Below are 7,260 nucleotides of genomic sequence, written 5' to 3'. Positions count from 1 at the left end.
ACCACCAAATCTTGTGCGGAGGGTTCAGTACGTCATGATTTCTAAATGTGCTTAGAAGAGGGCCTCACTCATCCTATGTTCTAGGCAAGTACTGTTGCTATTTTTGTTAGTTAAACAATAAGAACTCCCACCACCGAAAGGAGATGAGGGTTGAAATGAGCAAACACAACAAGAGAGACCCATCTGCCCACAGAACAGGGGAGGAGGAGATGACAGAGACAGGTAAGTTTCCCCATGTACCATGGCAGGGAGACTTCAAACATCAGAGTGTGACAGTGAACTTTTTACAGAGCAAACAGAACATCATGGAACATCACAGTGCTGGCCCTGCAGGAAATGAGCCAGTCAGAGCTGCGTGGTTGACACGGGTGACTTCAGGAGCCCCACGGTGCAAGTTGTGGCTGACATTTAGAGGGGAAATGTGATGCATGTTGGCGGTAGGGCAGTGAAAGGGAGGCGGCAGAGGAAAGGGCGTGGGTCACGGGTGTCAGGGAAGAGGGATGGAGAGAATAGAAATTTCTTTCTTGGGTTATTGGAGATTTACTTGATAATATTTGACGTTGTTTTTCAGCAAGAGGTGATTGCTTTGTTGCATTAAATATCCATAATCCAGAAGACATATTGCACTTGCTGCACTGATGAGATTTTAAAGATTTGGAGGAGATGAACATATTTTAGGGGATTAAAAAAATACCTAAAGCCCTGCGGGATGAGACTCAGAGACAATGCCGTGAATTTCTGCTCAGTCATTCAAGGTTTATTTGTCATGAGAATGAAACAAAGACCACTTCCAATGGCACCAAGATTCAATGTCTTCAATTTATGGATAACCTGGGCCCACCTGGCTCTTCTGCACTCATTAGTGCCTCTCAGAAGTTGGTCCCAAGATGAAAGACAAGATGAGATGCCAGAATGAGATGAATTCATTCTAGTCTGCTCTCCCGAAGTGACCAGTGGGCTCTGGGCACTCAAGGGTACTTTCATTCCATCATTGAGACACTCCATGTGGCGAGAGCTCTGAGTTTGTGGAACAAGGGTCCAGGTGCTGGTTCAATTTCCTTTGAGACACATCTGGCCATTTGTGAGATGGGCGTGACCATCGAGAAAACAATCCATGATTACAGTATGTCTGGCCTATTTTCTCCTACCTCTTGGCCATCATCAATAATTCTGTAGTCAGATGGTCAGCCCTGGTGGTTAAGGTGCTGATTATCATTACAGCACACCATCTGAGACTCTCTTCTGTCATTTATCCCTTATGTTTTAAAGTCACCATAGAAATCTAGGGATCCGGGCTGGGGTTGTGGCTCAGCAGCAGAGCCACATATAAATAAATTAAATAAAGGTCTATCAACAAAAAAAATTGAAAAAAAGAACAAAAAGAAATCTGGGGATCTGAAGAGAGGGGTTGGAACTTGGGGGAGGGGAGGGCAGGGATACCTTGGAGAGAGGTGAAAGGGAGGCCAGAGTTGCCCAAATCCAAACTCACATCTCCACTCTACTTAAACTCCCTCTGCATCTCTCCACTGCCTCGGGAATGACATTGGTCTTGTTCACTATGGCATTCAACTCCCTGAGAATTCCACCCATCCTTTGCTACTTCCTGTTCATTACCTGGAAGTCGCCCTGGTCTTATTATAGTCTCTGAAACAGTCTAAGCTCTGCACTACTTTTTTTCCTAGCCTCTCTCTGGAAACCCATTTCTGCTGCCCATCACAGAACCAACTCCTTAGTCCTCTTTTTCTGAGGAAGGAACATCCACCCCCAGAAGGGATCTTGCTGTCTTGGTAGCCATTGTGCCCTGATTGTCGGCATCTCTACTAGAGACAGTCTCCAGGCAAGCGGATATTGAATGAATAAGCTTGTTCATTGCCGACTGGCAAGCCCCACAGTTTGGTTCCCAGTAGGATCAGGCAATGTGAGTGGGCTGAGTTTCTATAAAAGCCTCCCTTCTAGGTTCCAATTTTGGTGAAACTATCTATCTTTGTGGGCACGAATGAATGTACTTACCACTGTTGAATCACGTCCCTAGTTACCCAGCTATGGGCCACGTTGGCCAGGCCCATGGAAGAGTCTCAGCCTACACTCACTGTTAGTTTCCTTTAGCCTCAGGGACCGCAGGAGCTGCCACATCAGAAACCCCAACACCACAAAAAGACAAAAGAACCAAAAATCCAAAGGGCCCTCAGGTAAGACATCTAACACTCAGTTAGGAGTAAGCCTTGTGAAGAGAGAATCTATAAAGGGTACTGCTCACCTAGTTTGGGTCATTCTGAGTACTGGAATTTTTATGTTTTAAATATTCATATACATACAATTATACAAGACTAAGAATATGTGAGAGGATTTCACAGTGATTATTTCTGAGAGATAAGGAGTAAAGGTAGTTTTTGTATTTTTCTTAGTTGAATTTTCTGAAGTTTCTTAAATAAATATGCTTTACTTTTGGAATAAGAAAGAAAAGATCAACTATGTATGGTGGTTCACACCTATAATCCCAGCTGCTCAGGAGGCCGAGGCAGGAGGATTGCAAATTGAAGGCCAACCGGGCAAGTCAGTGAAACCTTGTCTCAAAATTTAAAAATAAGCCCTCGCTCACCCCTGATGATGTGCCTTACTGCGAACACTATACCAACATCCCTCAGAAATGCTCAGACTACCTGTAGTCCTTTGCCATATGAGATCAGTGTCCAGGGCTGTGGCTCCATGTCACTTGGGCTCATGCTAAAGGCATAAAATTTGGTGCAGATTCCTGAGCCTCCACACTTCAAGGTATAGATCTTTTAGCTGATGCTTTAGTCATTACACTGGAGCCAAAGGGAAGATCAGTAATTACTGAGCAGAGTTGGAGAGGTCCCAGAGTAACGAAAGGTGGTTTGACTGTTGCAAAGCCAATTGACTTAAAGAAGAAGTACAAAAATATTAGAACTAAATTGTTCAAGATGTTGCTGGTAACAAATGAGGAGGCTGGGGATGGCATCCCCGCTGCTACTGTACTGGCACACTCTTGCCAAGAAGACTTTGAGGTGCTAATCCCATGGGGATCAGGAGAGTTGTGATGTTAGCTGTGGATGCTGCAGTTACTGAACTTAAGAAGCAGTCTAGCTGAGCACGGTGGTGCATGCCTGTAATCCCAGTGAGTTGGGAGGCTGAGGCAGGAGGATTGCAAATTCAAAGCCAGTCTCATCAACAGTGAGGTGCTAAGCAACTCAGTGAGACCCTGTCTTTAAAAAAATATATAAAAAGTGGCTGGGAATGTGGCTGGGGTTGAGTGCCCCTGAGTTTAATCCCCAGTACCCCTCTCCCCAAGAAAGAAGCAGTCTAAACCTGTGACAACCCCTGAAGAAATGGCTGAGGTTGCTACAATTTCTACAAATAGAGACCCAAAAAAATTGGCAACATCATTTTTGATGCAACAAAAAAGGTTGGAAGAAAGGGAGGGAGTCATCACAGTTAAGACTGGAAAACCACTAAATGATGAATTTGAAACTATGGAAGGCATGAAGCTGGATGGAAGCTATATTTCTCCATACTTTATGAATATATCAAAAGGTCATAAAATGTGAATTCCAGGATGCCTGTGTTCTAACTTAGTGAAAAGAAAATTTCTAACATCCAGGCCATTATACCAGTTTGTGAAATTGCCAATCCCCTCCACAATCCCTGGGTCATAATTGCTGAAGACGTTGAAGTTCTAAGTACACCTGTTTTGAATAGGCTAAAAGTTGGTCTTCAGATTATGGCAGTCAAAGTTCCAGGTTTGGGTGAAAATAGAACCAACTTAAAGATGTAGCTATTGCTACAGTTGGTGCAGTGTTTGGAGAAGAGGGTTTGATCCTAAATATTGAAGATGTTCAATTTCATGACTTAGGAAGAGTTGGAGAGATCATTGTCACCAAAGATGATGTCATGCTCTTGAAAGGAAAAGGTGACAAAGCAGAAATTGAAAGAAATTCAAGAAATCACTTAGCAATTAGAAATCACACTTAGTGAATTTGAAAAGGAAAAAAATGATTGGCTGGCAAAATCTTCAAATGGAGTATCTGTGCTGCAGGTTGAGGTGACAAATGATGTAGAAATGAATGAAAAGAAAGAGTTACAGATGCCCTCGTGCTGCAGAGCTGCTGTTGAAGAAGGTGTTCTTCTGGGTGGGGACTGCTCTCTGTTTCAGTGCATTCCATGTTTGGACTTGCTAACTCCAGCTAATGAAGATCAAAAAATTGGATATAGAAATTATTAAAAGAACACTCAAAATTCCTGCAATGACCATAGCTAAGAATGCAGGTGTTGAAGGATCATTGATAGTTGAAAACATTTTGCAAAGTTCCTCAGAAGTTGGTTCCAATGCTATGCTTGGAGACTTTGTGAATATGGTGGAAAAAGAAATTATGCATCCAACACATGTTATAAAAACTGCTTTATTGAATGCCGCTGGGGTGACTTCTCTGTTAACTACAGCAGAAGACACTATCATCACAGAAATACCTAAAGAAGAGAAGGACCCTGGAATGGGCATGATGGGTGGAATGGGAGGTGACATGTTCTAATTCTCAGAATAATGCTTCACCATTATTAGCAAACTGTAACAGGAAGCTCTAGGTAGGGTTCCGCACCGGTAACTTCAGAGAAGTCACCTGAAAAAAATGACTGAAGAAAAGACTGTTTGGTGTTTAAGAAAATCACTGTAACTCTGTTACTGGTTTCAGTTGACAATTTATAATGCATTACTGCTGTCGTTGTCCATGCTTAGAGATAATTTTTATTCATCTGAATAAAAAGACATTTGTGCATTCCTGATACAGGGTGCAAGAGCCACATACCATATGCTACCTTCAACTTAAATCATAGGCATTTTTACTAAATGCCTATAAAATGGGGATGTTGGACCTCAAAATTTCCATGTCAAGTGAAGAAAAGAACGGGAACTGTGCTAAAGTCAGAATTTTAGTGCTTGTTATCACCAGAAGAGAAGTTCAGAAGCAGCTTTTCTGTAGAGCATAATTATATACAAAGTAGAGAAATATCCAATTACATGACAACCTTTGTGAAATATTTGTTTAAAGTTAAAATGAATGAATAAATAAATAAAAGGGTTTGGGGGTTATACTTCAATTGTACAGGGCTTGCCTATCATGTACAAGGTGATGTTATTTCAATATCCAGCACTGAAAATAAATATATAAATATATATATATATAATGTATATATCTTCTGCAAAAAATAAGCCCCTTCTCAGTTTAACACAATGCTGAATACACACATGTGCATGCACGCACAAAACATTGAATAAGATTATTTCATCATGATGATGCAGTCTGCTAAAAAAAAAAAAAAGAAAGAAAGAACCCACAGCCTCGTGCATGCTAGGTAAGTGTCCTACTACTGAGCTATACCCTCCAGCTCAATTTTAAAAAATAATATGTTCCCATAAAATTTTAAAAAATTACAAAATACAGTAGAGTTACAAAGAAGGAAAAATTAGTCAAATCAATTACTATTCACATTTTGAGTTTTTAAAAAGTTCAGACTTTTTTTTTAAAGTAAATTACTTTGTCTTATTTAGCCTAGTTATAATTATATTATATATACAGATTATTTTCTTGCCCTTTAAAAACTCATTTAGTTATAGGTACTTCCATTTATTTATTTATTTATTTATTTATTTAGCTACCAGGTATTGAACCCAGGGGCACTTAACCACTGAGCCACATCCCCAGCCTTTTTAAAATATTTTATTTAAAGACAGGGTCTCACTGAGTTGCTTAGGGCCTTGCTAAATTGCTGAGGCTGGCTTTGAACTTGAGATCCTTCTGCTTCAGCCTCCCGAGCCACTGGGATTATAGGTATATGCCACTGCTTCTGGCTTTCAATGTTCTTAGTCTACACATTATTTCCACATGCAAATAATATTCTATCTACTGAAATATCAAAGCTTGACTTCTACTTGTGTCCTCAGCAGTGGACATATATGCCCACAGTTGTGAGCTGCCCTTGGCATGCTGTGCCATAGAGTTTAGATTTCATTCCGAGGACAATGGGAAATCACTGACTGACTTTAAGCCTCTGAGTGGTGTAAGTGAGTCTTCTTATGGAGATTTCTTCTGACCCAACATGGAGAATAAATTGGCTAGGGTGAGGCTGAAAATGGGAGAACAAGGGAGCTAAGCCTTTCACAGAAATCCACAGTTCCAGTTCTTTCCTTCACTTTGCATGGTATTGTGAAGTTTTTGAACACTATGGAAATTTTGACACCTAATGTCCCGATTTTACAGATGGTCAAATGAGGCTCAAAGAGTTTATGTGACTTCTCTCAGGTGTAAAGATTAATGGAAAATGGCACCTAGAAGGTAAGATTTCTGATTTTAGTCTCATATCCTTGTTCTTTTTTTTTTTTAGCTGAATGTTAGCAGACTGCATCATCATCATGAAATACCTTAATTTGATGTTGTGTGTGTGTGTGTGTGTGTGTGTGTGTGTGTGTATTCAGCACTGTGTTATACTAAGGAGGGGTTTATTTTCTGCGGAAGACAGGAATTCTTGATGTGGTGGTGATAAGGTAATGGCAATGATGATGGAGGTGACTCTTCATGAAGAAAAAAGTACTCTATAACTATGATCTCATTTGATTTTCAAAATAACTGACATAAGAGTGACCATCATTTAAGGCCAAGTTAGCTATCATATGAGATATTTCATGTACATTATTATCATATGAGGTATTTTATGTATATTATTTCATTTAGTTGACACCAGAGACCTATTAGTTCAGTATCATTATTCTTCTCATTTTAAAGATGAGGAACTGGCCCAGTGAGGTAAAATGACTCATCCACATCCTCAGGGAAGCTGGAATTAGAACTCAGTTCATCAGTGAATTTTATTGACTTTTTTTTTCTCAGAATTAACCATTGAATCAATGCTTTCCTCCAGCAGGTAACTGAATTAAATTGTTGAAGGGCATGGCTATAGAAGAAGGGAAGCAGGCTGGCTGGACAGGCCAGGTGCGTGGCTACTGGAAACGTGCTGGCCAGTCCCTCTGAAGATGCCCCTTCTGCAGAGCAAGAAGACATGAAGGAGAGCTCCACACAGCAACATTCTCCACAAGTGGTTGTGTCCACAGGTCACCAAACAGGCACTGGGTTGTTTTGCCAGAGGCACCCATGTGCATCTTATCATTCAGAATGACATCTCAATAGGCACAGATGTGAGAGGTTCATAAACTGCTAAAGAACAGACTGTCTTCAACCCCGAAACTCTCTA

At 40.7% G+C, this 7,260-nt stretch overlaps 1 pseudogene across 1 annotated transcript; it reads left to right on the top strand.

Annotated features, from left to right (window-relative positions):
* The first annotated feature begins 2,647 nt into the window (after positions 1–2,647).
* On the top strand, positions 2,648–4,547 carry LOC306656975 (60 kDa heat shock protein, mitochondrial-like; annotated as a pseudogene). The gene is made up of 2 exons: positions 2,648–3,100; positions 3,321–4,547. The product of its transcript is annotated as a 60 kDa heat shock protein, mitochondrial-like (transcript).
* Positions 4,548–7,260: the final 2,713 nt, after the last annotated feature.

Source organism: Sciurus vulgaris, assembly GCF_902686455.1.
Source record: "Sciurus vulgaris genome assembly, chromosome: 1".
Lineage (NCBI taxonomy): Eukaryota > Metazoa > Chordata > Mammalia > Rodentia > Sciuridae > Sciurus > Sciurus vulgaris.
This window is presented reverse-complemented; position numbering and strand designations above follow the sequence as displayed.